This window comes from Myxocyprinus asiaticus, chromosome 44, assembly GCF_019703515.2.
Source record: "Myxocyprinus asiaticus isolate MX2 ecotype Aquarium Trade chromosome 44, UBuf_Myxa_2, whole genome shotgun sequence".
NCBI lineage: Eukaryota > Metazoa > Chordata > Actinopteri > Cypriniformes > Catostomidae > Myxocyprinus > Myxocyprinus asiaticus.
The window spans coordinates 5853340-5871325 of NC_059387.1; the positions used below are offsets into that span (position 1 = coordinate 5853340).

Sequence of the window (17986 nt, forward strand, 5' to 3'; positions counted from 1 at the left end):
AAATATTTTCTAAAATGCATATAAGCTTGTCCCAAAAAACATCCCAAAATGCTGTAACACTTTTTTGTCCTGAAGATGGCAGAAAAGGCAATGTCATTCAGCGGTCTGAGGCATCTCCTCCATTCACTTGCATTCAAACCGATTCAAACAGCTCTCCTTTTTCACTATTCCAAGATGGTGCCCCTTTTGACACTTCAAACTAGCCAAATGAGGCATCTGTGTTTGATTATCTATGCTCCTCTGTTGTAAACAACACTGCACTTCCGTATTTTTTCGTATTTCTCACTTCGTCTTCTACAGAAAACTGTCAGTGGTAAGATGACAAGGTGTTTGTCCTCAATATGGCTAAATTTCTACTGTGCCACACACAAAAAAATCAAAAGACTCAAGGCTAAATATATTGGCAGAAAATGCGTAGCTGTTTTTTTAAGTACTGGACATAAGTGGAATCTGTTTTTTCCACAGTTTAGTTCAAACATAGAACATGTACATCTGCTGTAGCCAATTCCTTTACTAATCCTACTCAAAAATGTATTTCTTCAGTTAAAGGGGTCATGACATGCCTTTGTTATAAAAAATAAATAAAAAAAAATAATAATAAAAAAAAATCTTAATATTTTGGTGCTGCTTCTCCTTTAAGACTTGACAGTAAACGGCCACTGTTGTGATTGGCTCTCTGTTATTGATTGACCTGCTCTCTCCTTGTCATCTCACTGCTCACTGCTCACTGCTACTGGGCGGGGCTGCGGAAGTGATAAGGCAAAATAGGCATTGACGTGTTATTGTGGAGGCAGTTAGATGCAAATGTCTACCACAGCGTGACATCACAATATGGAGGAAGTAGAGAACGAGTCATTTTGGCTGCTTGGTTTCAACAAATGCTCTTTTTGCAGTGAGGAGGAAGTTTTGAGTTCTGAAACTTACAGTATGTTTTTATAGTACAATGACCTCTTACATGTTAAAAGTTTAAGGAAATCTGATTCCTTGTGTCATGACCCCTTTAAATAATATATGAGTAACTTAAATTAAATAACTATAATACTCAAATACTTGAATGTCATCCTGGACTCCATAACTGAACCAGGATTTGTCTGTTAGTCTAAAAACAGGGTGAATTATATAAAAAAATGTTGCCACATCCTCAGCACCAGCAGAGGGGATTTTTAGCCATCTTTCTCAGAAACAGTGGAGAGAATTTTTAGCCAGACAAGTTTAATTATGACCTCATAATTTTGATCATGGGCAACTTTGGAGGGGGCGAGGGACAAACATTTTTCTCCTTTCTACCAAGTGGCCGGATTACAAATTCGCACTCTAACAATGTTCACTCTTTCACTGCACAACTAATGCAATGTTCTTTTAAAGATTTTGTTACCTATATTACAATTTTTATTTAACAATATTTATAAAAACTAATATAATTATTTTGTAACTTGCATTTTTACTAAAACATGCCGTTCACATGTACAAATTCATGTTCATGTTGACAAGCAATATACTTCAGACTTACATTTTCAAGAACATTTATCTCATTTGCACTGTCTACATTTGCAACAGACAAACACACAAATGAACAGACAACATTTTCAACCCCACCTCATAAAACAGCTTATAGGTATTAGTTAAAATCTAAATATTATCATCAATAACAATACTGGATACAAGAACATAACATTTCAGTGCATTAATACAAAACATTTCAGCACCAAAACATACACGCACAGACCGAACTGTCCCGTGCATCAGAGAACATTCTCACTATTCACAAGACTTTTCAACAATCAGTCAGGCATCTCAATCATGCATTTCTTCAAAGTTTCTCCCTCTTATAACAACTTTTTCGTTTTTCGCAAGCATGAGCGAAACAGCATTAGATGTCTTTGGTGATTCCCTCACTGTCACGGATTTCGTAAAAACTTTTGATGCCTTTTACCCTTGTATTGTACACTTTACATCTGTGAGGAGAGCAGCTCTGGTGTATGTATCTCTCATATTGTGCATCTCTTTAACCACTTGATCAATGGTGTATTTGCTAATCAGATTGAAATCTTTAATGACAGATTTCGTATCTAGGCAAACAGAAGACATGGGTTCCCCCTCCGTACAATAACAATAGCACGCACTAGCTCACTGGCAAGCTGAGGTAAAATGTAGCTCAATTTACCTTATAAATGATGAACAAGTGTAAGATGTTGCATGCTAGAATCCTACAATAATCAGCAGGTCTGCTAAGAACAAGCGATATCTTCTGGTCAATAGTTGTAATAACTTCATAGCATGAACGCAATCTTTAAATAATCCCTTGTTCAGAGAACTAAAATCAATCCTCAGTCTTGTCTGACAGGCCATCAACGATACAGACGGCTGTATATGGCCCGTGGGCCGCCAGCTGCCCATCTCTGGTCTAAGCATATCAGATTCAAAGGTAACAGTACACAGAAGTAGTTTTTATAGTTCTGCTAAAGCACCACTGAAATTACACACACTTCTGGGTTCTCTATTCATATACTGTTAAGCACATCATACATCTTATACAATTTTATACATTCTCAGCTTGTCATACAGCTACATATTTTTCATAGTTTATGAGCTTTGGAACTGAGTTTTTCAGAGTAGCTTACTACCATACTACTCGTACTATTTCTGTAGTATACAGTACAGTATAGATTTGTAAATAGTACGAGTAGTATGGTAGTATGCCATTCCAAATTCAGCCATGCCCAATTGTCTGAGGTTTTCTTAACTGACTGTGCCCCTAGCTATAGAGTTGGCTCAATACTGCACTCATGTGGTCACCAAGAGTTTTCTTCACAGAAAACCTGTTAAGATCTTTTGTAGATCATATTTTACACTAAAATAAATAAATTATATGTTGCACAAATAAACTGGCACCAATGTTTTTTTTTTGTTTTCTTTTTTTGTTTTCTTTTTTTTTTTTTTTTTTTTTTTGCATTGTAAACATTTTTTTCATGACTAATCACATTTTCTCAATGGCGATTCTCATGATGATGGCCCTGCTGCTACTACTTTGCCCCATCATCACATACCCTCCAAAATAAAAACACATTTAAGATGGTGAAACAATGTTCAAGATATTGTTTCTCTAAACTGACACCCTTTTGTGTGTGTGTGTGTGTGTGTGTGTGTGTGTGTGTGTGTGTGTGTGTGTGTGTGTTTTGCATGTTTGCAACTTATAAAAAATAATTTAGAACAAAAATGTATCTGCACATTGGGTTATTTTTTCTATTGCATTTAGATCTAGATCATGTCTGTGAGAGCAGGCCCAGTGCGTTGTGGTCAGAGGACAGATGACTGCAACTAAAATAATGTGAAATAATGTAATGCTTATTATTACTGTAGGTCACTTACTATTAGTATCATAAAAAATAAATAAATAAAACAGACTCAAGCTAAATTCAGAAAATCAGTGGAAAACAAGGTTACAGATGTATGTTTTCTGGCATGTTTCTACCTCCAAATCATTCACATGTTGAATGAAACCATATATGCAGACAAATAATTGTTTTATATGTGGCAAAGTCTGATGTTACTGTTATAAAGGACAATTTTCTGTTTGTTAGAAACTTGTGTTACAAGTTTTATTTAATGAGATTCTATTCAAATTCAACAAATAGCAAACTCATAGTAACTAATCTTAATCTATTAATGTGTAACCATTGGTTGAAGAAATGGGGCTCTATTTAGCAGCCGTGCACTGCGTCTCATAAAATTTTTGTGAGAGAGCTATTTCTAAGCAGAATTTTTGTGCCAGTACAACGTACAAGTGGGTGTTAATGGGAGGGTTTGTGCTATCTGTGGGTGTATGCGCACTAACTGTGGGCGTATTGTACGTTTGTGAAGTGATGCAAATCACAAGTTGCTATTTTCCTGAGTAATAGGCCATTGCACTAATATTTCTGAGAACCATGTCTATTCTCGGTGCAAAGTCTAATTTTGTTCCCACATTTGCAGTTCGGGGATTCCACCAGCAGATGATATCAAAGAGCTATCGATTTTTGTGTCAGTAGACCAGTTTGATTTATTATACTTGCATTTAGAGCTGGTCGACTGTTTTAGATTTTATTGATTAATTAAAATTTACATTTTGACACAATTTTTATTTATTTTAGTCGAGGTTTTGCATAAAAATATTAGAAAACACTATAGATTGATACTGTACATTATCAATTCTCCAAAGGCCAAATAAGGAAGAGAAAAATTTTTTTCAAAGCACTTGGCTTGATGCCGCCTCCTATCTGATCAGCTGCAAATTTGTGCATGTTCCAAATGAACATAACATACTGTAGGTAAACAGTATAGAGACTGATAAAAAAAAGATGTTGTGTCAAATTATTGTACAGTGTGATTGTAGCTCAACTTCGTCCAGTATGTATGAATACATTGGCTTAATCAGACCATAACTGGCCCTGGCATTGTGTGCATGATGATGAACAAAATGGTCTCCTTGCTTTTCTTTAAATATCCATAATAAAACTTAACGGACGCGACAGTTACAGTTCGTTTATATCAAATCCTTTCGATAGTTTATAAATGGGAGAATCAAACATCCACTGCTCCTATTACCATGATGATTCAGAAAGATCGCGAATTATTTCCTTGATCTGTTAGGTGTTTCAAATGTACTGCATCTATAGGAAACATTTGGGAAGGGATAATTTTGACGAAAACTGTGTCACAGAATGTCAGAGACAGGACCAAGTTGCAGAGTTCAAAAACAGGGATTTATTAATTACAAGAAAAAGAGCAAAAACAAACTAAAACTCCAACGAGGGGGAAAAAATAAACATAAACTACCCGAAGGGGAAAAAGGGTATCCAGGCTGGGGTAGGGAAAACAGGGCACAGGACTGACCGTACTGGGCTACGGGAACCAGGGAAGGAGTAAACAGACTGGCAGAACCGACATGAGAGGAACAAACAGACTGGAAACAAGACGAACTGGCACTGGACAGCAAACACGAGAAGACTAAAATAGGGAGAGAAATCAACAGGTTAACAAGACAGGGCAGGTGTGACTAATAAATTAATAATGGCCAAACAAGGAGGCGGGGTATGACGTAAGACGGAGAGACACGCAGCGATACAGAAACAAAACAAAGCCACGTGCTCTCACAAGACAACAAAACACCCAAATGGCATGAGAGCACATCGCCAAGACAATAAGGAAATATACACCCATGCCAACAGACAAACAAGACGAGAGAATGTGCAGCAACACCAAACAAAGTGATGCCAAGCATTCTCAAACCTGAGCATACATCTACACGCAACAGGCGACAAAAACTAGACAGGACACCTGTGCGAAAGTTCGGCCACACACAAACCCGAAACCTCAGACCGAAGTGAACGAACCTCAGCACAACGTGAAGACAGCTCACGATCCGGGCATGCAGCGCAATGCGAGCGCGACATGAGGCACTCCCGTGTTCACGAGAGACAGACATAAACTACTGACATGAGTGCATGCTCCTAAGATGACATGCGCGATGCACCCACGTCAATAACAGACAGACATTGAGCATGAGTGTCCGGATCCCGACACAGACCGAAGCTGAACCAGACCGAAACCGAACCAGACAGGAAATCAGGACCCAGACACCATATTCCAGACATGAAATAAGACAGACCGAATAGCACATGGCAGGGAATACAACCGAAACTGTGCGCTCACACAAAGACAGACGACGAAGCACAAGACAGACATGGGATGATGATGCCACAGTCCTGTCAGACAAAACCCCAGACTGACAGAGTGACAGGACCATGACACTTTGTGATTTGGATTGTAATGGTAATAATTTATCAATTAATTTTTCTGCGTTGCTCAACGTGTAACCCAAACACCTGCTAGAGGGCGCCGTGTGGGGTTTTGATTATACATGCAGTACAAATGGTTTGATATACTAGTAATGAGTACTTACTAGATAAACTTGATCATTTCTAGATATTGATTTGTAGATTACCTTCTAGATAGACTTGGTTTAGATACAAAATAATATCTACATTGGCTAAAAAGTATTTAGCAGTTTCCTTATTTGTTACTATTATTTCTGAACATCTGGGTTATTTTAAATAAATCTGTTGTACTTCCTGTGTGGTGCAATTTTTATTATTATTATTATTATTATTATTATTATTATTTTATTTTTTTTATTTGTTTTTGTGTGTGTGTGTGTGTGTGCATTTTTCTTGCAAACCGATGTTTTCTATAATGAATAAAAATGTGACTTCTCTAACCAGGTGTCCATGCATTCTAATAAAGAACATGTTATTCACGCTCCATTCACTCCAATTCAAACACATCAGAAATGCAAGATTATGCGAAGAAATTTCATACGAAGCTGTAGTGTTGGGTTAGAGTCCACCTTAGTCGAGTCCGAGTCAAGTCCGAGTCTTTAAACAATCAAGTCTGAGTTGCGTCCGAGTCCAAAAAGGGCAGAGTCGGACTCAAGCCTGAGTCCACAACAGCCTGAGTCCGAGTCTGAATGAATCTGTTCATGAATCTGAATTAAAATTGTAACCGTAAACTCAACATCAATATTTTAAGCTTATTTTAAACTTCACATCTACTTCAAAGTGGTTTCAGAATGAAAGCATATGCTATAGGTTTATGAAGACAAAACTGTCCTTCAACACAATTCTTAATGCATTCTGTTGACATTTCAATTATTTGTTGCTTTTTCCCCTCCACTCAAACATAGGCTAAAGAAAGTGAAAGCTGCATTAGTCATTACAACCAAGGTTATGTTTCGAATTTTAATTTAGTTTTTATTTCTACTTCATTCTAAATTTGTCAATTCAATTTAATTTAGTTTTATTCAAAATTATCCCTATCTAAAGAAATAATAGTCTATACTGAGATTTCTTTCTGAATCTTTTTTTCTCTATCTGCCGAATAATTTGGGAAAATATATTACATCCAAATGAGTCGACACAGTAGTAATTAGCACTTGCTGAGAAGTTACGTCTCACGATTTGACTGCAAATGCTACATCCAAAAACACTGGAAAACAGTGAAACAACTCTGGCTATGTCTACGACTTCAGGGGCTAATACAGCTGTATGCAGACAGAGATGTGTTCATTAATTTCTGTTTTGTTATTTATTTATTATAATTTTTTTCATTGCATCACAAATGTCATGGACTCAGCTGGACTCTGAAAAAAATCCCAAGTCCCAAAGGCTGGAGTCCGAGTCAAGTCCAAGTAAAAATGCATCCGAGTCCATGACGAGTCTGTTGGGCCTCATGTATTCAGATAGAAGACAAAGGCAGGCCTAACACAGTCGTAAAAACCTAACTCAAGCCCCCACATTCCAAGTCGTAAATTATACTGATAAAAATCGCACCAAAATCAAACAAAGGGAGTCCAAAACAGACTACAAATCCCATGAAGCCTTGCTCACTAAAGGATCGAACTCTCAACTCCTATTGGATGAGGCACAAAACAGAACGTCCCTCAAACATTACATCATCAGGAGTTGAAATACCTCTGAAATGCTTCCAGGATTTGCTTCCAGCAACTTTGTTTGCAGTGTGAAGACGCAGCTCATCGCTGCTCTCAGGTGCAACCTCGTGGCACGAGGAAGTAACATCCAATTTGAAACTGTGGCCATACAATCTCCATCTCGCTGGACGAATTGAGATTACTCTGTGTTCAACCGAACACTCTAACGGATCCGAAGGAGACCGCCGAGTAATCCGCATCTTCACCCGTTTGCCTGCAGAAGTGAAGAGATTAAAGATTTCTCTTCCCTCTTCAATCAAGTCGACATTTCTGAGTTCTCCGCCAGCCCGCCGAGAATCAGCAGCCGTGCCCGCCAACAGAGTGAGGAAACGGCCTCCCGTCATCACCCGAGCCTCAAGGAACCAGGTCGGAATTAAAGGATGGATGAACACACATTCTGCATCCTCATGCGTTTCAAGTAAGAGGTTTACGTCTGGGCAGAGATAGAATATTATAGTGTGTTATTCTTGTGTTTCAAGGTTTTTGCTTGTACAGTTTACGGACCGCCATGTCCGTTCATTATTAATATTCAGGGTATTAATTATCACAAATTTGTTTTGCTGTATTGTGGTCCAACCAAATTGGACTGTTGTGCAATTTCGCCATCACGGATGAGACAGGTAAACTGTGTTCATCCATTAAAGAGTCAAAGTACGCGGGACTGTTTACAAGCCGTCCACCGCGTCTCTGAGCAATGAACTAACAGCTGCTTTCTCTCACACGATCGCGAAATCGGCTTTAGGGCCGTCACTTCTCTCTCTCTCTCTCATACTAACCACACACACACACACACACACACACACACACACACACACACACACACGACCCTCACAAACATTCTGGCACACATTTTTGGCTCCTAGATAGCTTAATGCTAAAGCCCAGCTTTGTCCCAAAGCTATCGTACAAGCGGATATACGCAGTAACTGGTAGATGCCATTGACTGGTTTCTCGCCGCCCCCATTCGCGGTCATATTCCCTGGCCAGAAGTCTCGGGTGACATACTCTCCACGAGAGTCACGTCCGCCATTTTGTGCGCATCCCTCCTTACACACACACACACACACACACACACACACACACTGTCACACACACACCTTATGTGTTATAGGATTATTTTTATTTCCATATCTAATCATATCACTGTTTAGTTTGTAGTTGTAAGTCGGAAGTTTATTGACTGCATTGTATTAATTATTAATTGATATTACTGCATAAATAAACTTTGTTTATATTACAAAGAGAAGTGTTTTGGTTTGTTTTGCATATGCCTGTGTCATGCTGACGGGATGTCAGTGCTCGGATTCAAGCCTTCATTCATTGTTTTTTTTCCCGAAAATCAATATTCTTTGGATGTCGATTTTCCTAAGAAAACAATCTAATATTGAGACTGTTTTACTATCTGGTTATTTGTCCCTGATTCCAGGGTGGTGCCCTGTCAATGTTAATCCTTATTAATATTCTATTGATTTTTGATAATTGATAATTATCTTTGATGATTGTTGAATTTGAATGATCAATAAGCTAGTGTTAATTTTAATTAATGTTTCATCGATGTTAACAATTAACGATTATCTTTGATAATTGTTGATTTAAAGGATTAAAAAAAGCTAACATTGATTCTCATCAATGTTCTATTGATTTTAATAATTAGTAATTATCTTTGATATTGCTGATAACCAAACTTGCTCCTAAATGTAGCACACTACATTTACTGGAGCCCCATATGAGGTTTTAATAAGTTAGATTCAATTAATTAATTTAAATATTAATTAATAACTAAAGAAATAATTATTAATTATTTCTGATAGTAACACTGATCTAAACAACCAGTAAAGCCCTACAAGTCCAAGTCCATTAAAATTGGACTCGTGACTTGGATTCAAGTACCCCAACTCTACGAAGCTGCATACCAAAGTTCAAGCTTGGTGAACTCAAAACTGCGAATCTGGATGTCAAGAGGGTGCATGACCAATATAAGATCGAAACATCACACAATGACCTCTTGGTTCAATTCAAAGGATACATATATATCAAAGCTGTGTGTTTTTATTGTTACTGAAAAGTGAGTAGACAGTAGGCTATATTTTTAAATCTTTAAGATAATTTTATGTTATTTGTAAAGTGTTATTTGCTGAAAACAGAAGCTCTCCCTCATGACATCATAGCCAAAAAAATTGTGTGCTCAAAGCCTAGTGTGACCGCCCTTAACGCCTAAAACTTAGCACATGCGTGCACAAAAATACCAAACTTCATGGCCATGCCCACTGACTGCACTTAAGCAGCGTGTTCTCTGCCAGCGGCACGTGACCGCTTGACATGTGGGTGACTAGCGCGGAGGCTGAAGAAATGGGAGGTGACCGGATTCGGCTCGGTGTTCACCTGTGGAGCATTTGTGTCTCAGCCCTGAGGCCCGCACAGTGGTTTTCTTCTGTGCTGAGGATGAGAACGGACAGCGAAAATTTCGCCAGCTGTCAGGTCGAGGCCTTCCCTCCCAGCGGACAGGTTTCCAGGCCCTCGTTAACCTTAAAAAGTTACCTGCTTGAGGTTGTTACATGTGTAGTGGAGAAGCTGCACTTGGATTGGCTGGATGAGACTCAATTAGAGGACTGTAAGTCCATCCTGGAAGACAATTTTTATCAGGCCAATGAGTGATGACGCCTCATAGGCCACTCCCTTTTTCCCCGGACCTCCATCAGGTGATTTCGAAGTCCTGGGATCAGACATGTTCTGCCAGAATCACAAAAAGTCTTTTACATTTTCTAAATTTTCTCTCAGGGTTTACCCCTGAACCCCCATACTGTAACCTATATTTTCTCAGTCAAACGTATTCCTATGTCCCATACAAAGGTATCTGAATGTAAAAATAATAAAAAATATTCAGAATGTAAAAATATTCAAACGCAAAAACTAGACTGCTGTCACCCAGCTTGAAAACAAATGTTGATCTTATCTTGTAATATTAATATCCAAGTGCCCTTGACTAATGAACTCAATGAAATATATTAGCCTAATCTTTTGGTAGAAAACATCCTTTACACCCACTTCTTTGGCTTTGTCTCTGGGCCAATGTCCACATCTCTGCTTTGAAGAGACTATTTTGACTGTTTATTTATTTTGCATTTTCTATTGCTGTACTATTGTACTATTGTTGCCAACGTGGAAAGTTATAATAACTTAAAAAAAAAGTCAAAAAATTCAAAGCCATACTGACTACTTATACCGTGCAAGTTATTATTTTCCGGACCTTTGCTGGGAAGGAAATGTAGAAACCGGACCTCTTGAAACTTTAATTGAATACCCCTGCCCTAGACTACATTACTGATTGGAAACTAGAGTTTCAAAGTAGCTTGCAACACTGCTGCCATTAAAGAAGCCTAAATCGTCCTTGACATCTTGGTTAATTTTATTTTCAGCATATACTAATACGTTTAAAAAAGCATATGTTAACTATAGATAATGTAATATGAACTAACATAAACTAACAATGAACTATTGTACATTTATGAATTAACATTAACAAAAATGAATAAATGCTGTACAAATATTTTGTTCATTGATTGTAAATGATGTCTACAGTAATGCATTAAGTAATGTTAATGTAACCTTTTTGTAAAGTGTTACCCATTTTCTCTTTCTTTATTAACAGCCGGAGTTTGCCCATATTGAAACTGCAGCAAGGAATTTGCTATCTCTCATAAGAGGATCTGTTGGTCAGGAACAAGTGCAGGGTCAGAGGCAATCCAGGGTCTGACTCCCAATCAGCCTTTCAGACAGAGTCAGGAATTGAGGCAGGCCAGTGTTCAGCAAGAGATGACTAGGTTTCAGATTATTTTTAATATTATAATGATGTTATTGCAATACAAGTGTTTATGGATCCTGTAAGTACAGTATTTCATCACCAGCTTTTGAATAATGTTTACAGGTCCTTTCCTGGTTTGTTCTGAATGTAGATTTCCTACTCCACTGACGAAAGTTGTTGCAGCCTCCACAAAAACTACTAGTCTGCAGTTTTACTTACTCCCAACACCAACAGACAGGACCCCACAAGGATCTCAAGAGCTCAAGTTGTAAATGGCAGGATTTGGTAAACACCATATTGCTTTACCTGATAACAGCAACCAAGCAGAGGTGAGAATTTCTAAAATAAGGTCTTTGTAAGCAGTAACAATGTTGTGGATGTCTGCACGACATTGTTGAACCATTTTTTTTTTTTTTTTTTTCTGTAGATTTCAGCATCTCTGACAGCAGAGTATCCTAAATTGGACAACTTAATGGGTGGATGGCTTCTGTACAAGGTGTCAGGTCAGCAGTTATTAGATTATACATTGTTTGACTCCTGTACATCCTTGATGTCTCTTAACATGTCCCCATTGTTTGTTTAAATTTTGTTAGCCAGTGCTGCTATATTGCCAGCTCAGTGCACTGTAAAGAACATATACAATGGACATATGCCTTTTTTCATTTATTTGAGAAAGTGGCCAAAGAAAGTTGACTGTGATTCCACCAGAATCTGAGGATACACACAGCGAAGCTGCTCAAGAGCTCATCTAATAATGGAAGGCATATGCTTTTTATTGTTCCACTTGAGGATGAAATTGACACTGCATTACTTCCTTTTGATGCCCCAGAGTTCAGCAAAATGCCAAAATCACAATGCAAAACATGTGGTGCAACTTTTCTATTGCAAGTTCTGGCTTTGCATGTGGAGTCTTGTAGCAAGCCAGGCAGTGACCAAGTAAGTTAATGTAATACGCATTAGCTGTGTTAAACTTGCCATTGCTGTTTTTTCCCTTATTTGAATTGATGTACTTAAATTTAATATATTTAAATTAAATTGAATTAGTTTTCTATGAACTGTGGTTTCACACATTAAGAGTGGACAGGTGAGGGTTTGTTGTATTTTCTGTTTAGGAGGCAGAAAAAGAAGATGATCCAGATGATTGCTTGGAAGGCAGTCCTCAGAATTATTCTAAGTACTAATTATCTCATTCAAAAACTTTTATTTACATAATTTAATAACAGTTCTAAAATTGTTGAGCTTAAGCGATATTTAAGATTTTAGGCTGTGTGTTTTTGTGTATTGGTTTGATTTCATGATGTAATATGTATTTGATTATATGCTAATTTTATTATTTTAAATGGATTCTTTGCATTGCCAGTAGCATAGTTTACCATGCGAGTAATGAAGCCATACAAATTCCATGTACTGTACAACATTTTGTATCTATCTGAATACAATAATATACAGTAGATTATTGGGGAACAGCTGTTGACTGCCAGATGTAAAACAGTAATTTGGTTGTGTTTATGATATTTACCAGATGAGTTGACCATTATTAACCTAATGTGACTTGCTTTATTTTAGGTTCCCCCCACATCAAATAAAAGATGCCCAATATGCCAAGTGATGTACCCTCCTGACTATATTGAGATGCATGCCAGTGTTTGTGGAGCAAAGTTTGTACTTGAACATAAAGAGTTTCCTTTATTACCTCCAAGAAGGCAAAAAGGAATCCGCACACCAGGCCATAAAAGTTGGGGGGTAAAAAGGAAAAAAAACGAGGTTCAAAGTCCAAGATCCATTGAGAAAAATGTTTTACTGAAGATTTACCATGTATAGTAACAAAAGTGTACAAAGCATGCACAACCAAAAAAGTGAATATGTGCAAAAAAAATAAAATAAATAAATAAATAAATAAATAAATAAATAAATAGAAAAGAAAAGAAAATGTAGTAAATGTTTCAGTCCATTATGGACTATCTTCAGTGCTTAGCATCTTCAATGTAGATAGCATATATATATACACACACACACACACACACTACCATTCAAAAAGTTTGGGTCACTTGACTGAAATGTTTCTCATAATCTTAAAAATCTTTTGATCTGAAGGCGTATGCTTAAATGTTTCATATTAGTTTTGGAGACAAAAAAATAATTGTGCCAAAATATAAATTTATTTAATTACAAAACTATAATTGTATTAAAATATATATATATATATATATATATATATATATATATATATATATATATATATATATATATATTTTTTTTTTTTTTTTTTTTTTAAATGGATAACTTGACCGAATAATTAAGAAAAACAGCCACTAAGTGCCAGCATATAGATGGGAACTCCTTCAATACTGTTTAAAAAGCATCCCAGGGTGATACCTCAAGCAGTTGGTTGAGAAAATGCCAAGAGTACATTTCTGCAAAATCTAGGCAAAGTGTGGCCACTTTGAAGATGCTAAAATATAACACAGTTTTTATTTATTTTGGATTTTTTTAGTCACAACATAATTCCCATATTTCCATTTCTATTATTTCATAATTGTGATGACTTTACTGTTATTCTAAAATGTGAAGAAAAATACAATAAAATAAAGAATGAGTAAGTGACCCTAAACTTTTGAACAGTAGTGTGTGTGTGTGTGTGTGTGTGTGTGTGTGTGTGTGTGTGTGATATATATATATATATATATATATATATATATATATATATATATATATATATATATATATATATACATACATACATACACACACATACACACACACAAATCAAGTGCAACTTTGATTGCAGACACTGATTGGAGACATTGGATAATGATCAGGGATAACAAGAGACTAGTAAATCACTTAACCAATAAATGAATGGTACACAAGTACCACCCACATAGTAGGTGGAGTAATCCATTGTATACACAACAGCAACAACAACAGGTGGATGGGAATGAAACCTACGGAAAACAGGAAAGATTTAAGGTCTCATTAAGGCCAAGAGGTTCTTCTGTTTTAACTAGAAAAATCCATCGACTTTCACACTGCAGTAATCTTTGTTCCAGATTCGATTACCTGCGGGACAAGTTAACTATCAATGCCACAAACAGAGAGACTGTGGACAGGGTGATTGGCTTCCTTAAAATGTCTGGCAACCGGAGATTTGGGGTCACCTCTATAGATAGAACTATGATGTTCATTAATGCGGGTGCAGAGTTGTCTATTGGTTTTGCCAATGTACTACAAGCCACACGGACAAGTCAAATGGTAAACAATGTTAGTAGAACTACAATTAATAAAACGAGTAATTCTATATTGCTTTTTGGTAACAAAACTAACAAAAGTGTTAATCTTTTTGGAGTTGTGACAAGAACGACGATGTCTGCAAGGAAAAATACATTTGGACCTTCCAGAATCTTATCCCGTCAAACTGTTATTGTGTTACAATCAGCGTGAACCAATCTGTTCCAGATGGTTTGTCCTCTAGAATGAACAAAAAGAGGCATGTTAGTAAATAGATCCTTGCCTACATTATCAACTGTTAACCTATGCCAATATTTTTTTAATTATATCCTTCACTTTAGCACTAATGGGACTGTATGTTGTGGAACAAATAATGCATGAAGAATGACTGTTCTTTGGTACCCTCTTAGCAGAAAAGTCAACTGTGCGAGATCTCTCCAAGGCTGTATCTAACCACTTTCTTGGATATTGTCTTTGAATACACTGATTGTACAAGAATTTGGTTTGGCACTCAGAATTCTCTAAATTGCTGCAAATTCTGCACAGTCGTAAAAACTGGCTATAAGGTATACTGTGTTTCAGAGATCTTGTGTGGAAACTCATTGCATGCAAAACACTGTTTTTGTCAGTAGGTTTTACATAGAGTGAAGTGGAAAGTGTTCTGTTCTCAAGTAAAACCAATGTGTCTAAAAAGTTTATAGATCTCCGATTGAATTCAAGACAGAACTGGATGTTTACATGCAGGGAATTCAAATAGTCTTGAAAAGAGAACAATTCTGCCTCACTACCATTAAATGTAAGAAATATCTCATCAATGTAATGTCGGTAAAATATAACAATAGAAGAAAAAGGTTATTGTTATGGATATGTAGATAGTTTAGGTAACCCATAAAAAAGATTGCAAAAGTTGCCCCCATTGCTGTACCCTGAAATTCATCCTGAAACCTAAAATAATTATTTGAAAGGACCAATTGTGCCATTTCTACCAACAGATCAGTGGGGGGCAATTTGTTCTCTTGTGTTATGGAAAAATTGTATATTGGTATAGAGACTAGTCACATCAAGAGTTGCCAGATAGATATTATCATCAACAATTAGAACCAGAGACAGTTGTTCTAGAAAATCACTTGTGTCTCTAAGATATGATGGCAGTTGAGTAACTAGAGGTCTAATATGGGCATCAATAAAGTTGGAAAGAGGCTCAGTCAGTGATCCTATTCCAGACACTATTGTGTAACCAGGAACATTAGTGAGGGATTCATGTACCTTAGTTCAAATGTAAATGGCAGGTGTTGTAGGGAATTCACAGGTTTGATATGTTTTTTCAACATCACTGATCCATCCAGATTCAAAAGCATTTTGAAGAAATTTGTCAATGTCAAGTTTGAAGCTTTTCGTAGGATCAAATTTTCGTTTTTTGTATTTTTTGCCTTTATTACATCCATCCATTATTTCTTAGTGTTATTTGCAAAGAGGCTGTACATGGATTGAAACCTAATGATATTATTGGCCTCTTTGGAGAAATGAACCTCATTCACCCCTTCCCCCTTAAAGGTGCTATAAACAATTTTAGCTGTTCTGGAACTTCCACTACATTACAGTAGCCGTTGAATTAGCCACACCCCCGCACTCCAAAGATACACACACAGACACACACAGACACACACACACACTTTTGAAATCAGAGATGGAGTATATGTAGGGCACAGAAGTACTTCCCCATCCAACCCTAAGCTTTTCATGGGAGCAGGACATCGTACTGACACTTAGTACAAGCATATATGGGTTTCCTTTTGAATGTGCACAATGATTGACAGGCAGAAAGTGTTCTCAATGTTATTATTGGTTTTCTGCATGGCATTTTATTAAAATCAATTGCAGCTCTTTTTTTTTTTTTTTTTTTTTTTTAAACCAGAACCATTTAATTTTAACAGATTTATTGTCTTTTACAAATATGTATTTACATTTGTCTTTCAGCCAATGTCCTGAATGGGATGTGTCAGACAAGGAGGGGCTGTCTGTTGAGGTAGAGGATGTTGAGATGGAGGCAGAGACCGGGCCATCAGGCACAGCTTCCCAGATTACACTCAACCAGAATCTGCAAGCTAGTTCTGCAGCATCACTGTCTGGTTATACTGATTCAGAAGAGGGTTTGTAGAATATTACATAAGATGTTTCTGAATTATATTTGAGTGTGTTTTCATAATAGAAACCAACACCGGCAAACCTTACTGGAAATATGTAAAGGTGTTTACAATGCAAATGGTCTTGTGGTCCTCATTTAAACCCTTACCTGACTCTTTAAGATAGGTTTTTTTTTTTTTTGTAGATTGGAAAATGGTACCAGACCCTTTAAAAGCAGCTGGCTTGTACAGGCAGTCTGTTCTCAATGTTCATGCATCTGGAAAACCACTCCACTTGCATGTTGACCTTACAAGCAGCATCTTGGACCAAGAAGCATTTTTACAAAGCATGCAATGTGAAATGGGCATCTCCTCTAAAAACCAGACTTGAAGGTCTATACCTAAGTTTTTACCTTAGTTTTGAATGTACAGGTGCATCTCAATAAATTAGAATGTCGTGGAAAAGTGCATTTATTTCAGTAATTCAACTCAAATTGTGAAACTCGTGTATTAAATAAATTCAATGCACACAGACTGAAGTAGTTTAAGTCTTTGGTTCTTTTAATTGTGATGATTTTGGCTCACATTTAACAAAAACCCACCAATTCACTATCTCAAAAAATTAGAATATTTTGACATGCCAATCAGCTAATCAACTCAAAACACCTGCAAAGGTTTCCTGAGCCTTCAAAATGGTCTCTCAGTTTGGTTCACTAGGCTACAAAATCATGGGGAAGACTGCTGATCTGACAGTTGTCCAGAAGACAATCATTGACACCCTTCACAAGGAGGGTAAGCCACAAACATTCATTGCCAAAGAAGCTGGCTGTTCACAGAGTGCTGTATCCAAGCATGTTAACAGAAAGTTGAGTGGAAGGAAAAAGTGTGGAAGAAAAAGATGCACAACCAACCGAGAGAACCGCAGCCTTGTGATTGTCCAGCAAAATCGATTCAAGAATTTGGGTGAACTTCACAAGGAATGGACTGAGGCTGGGGTCAAGGCATCAAGAGCCACCACACACAGACGTGTCAAGGAATTTGGCTACAGTTGTCGTATTCCTCTTGTTAAGCCACTCCTGAACCACAGACAACGTCAGAGGCGTCTTACCTGGGCTAAGGAGAAGAAGAACTGGACTGTTGCCCAGTGTTCCAAAGTCCTCTTTTCAGATGAGAGCAAGTTTTGTATTTCATTTGGAAACCAAGGTCCTAGAGTCTGGAGGAAGGGTGGAGAAGCTCATAGCCCAAGTTGCTTGAAGTCCAGTGTTAAGTTTCCACAGTCTGTGATGATTTGGGGTGCAATGTCATCTG

The 17986-nt window shown here is 37.2% G+C and overlaps 1 protein-coding gene across 1 annotated transcript in view; it reads left to right on the forward strand.

Annotated features, from left to right (window-relative positions):
- Positions 1–17986, forward strand: part of LOC127434263 (phospholipid scramblase 2-like) — an 84755-nt gene that overhangs the window by 49501 nt on the left and 17268 nt on the right. The window contains exons 2-5 of the mRNA XM_051686867.1: positions 11175–11346; positions 11479–11656; positions 11755–11830; positions 16533–16705. The gene's annotated coding sequence lies outside the window, so the exon portion shown is untranslated. The remainder of the gene's footprint in view (positions 1–11174; positions 11347–11478; positions 11657–11754; positions 11831–16532; positions 16706–17986) is intronic.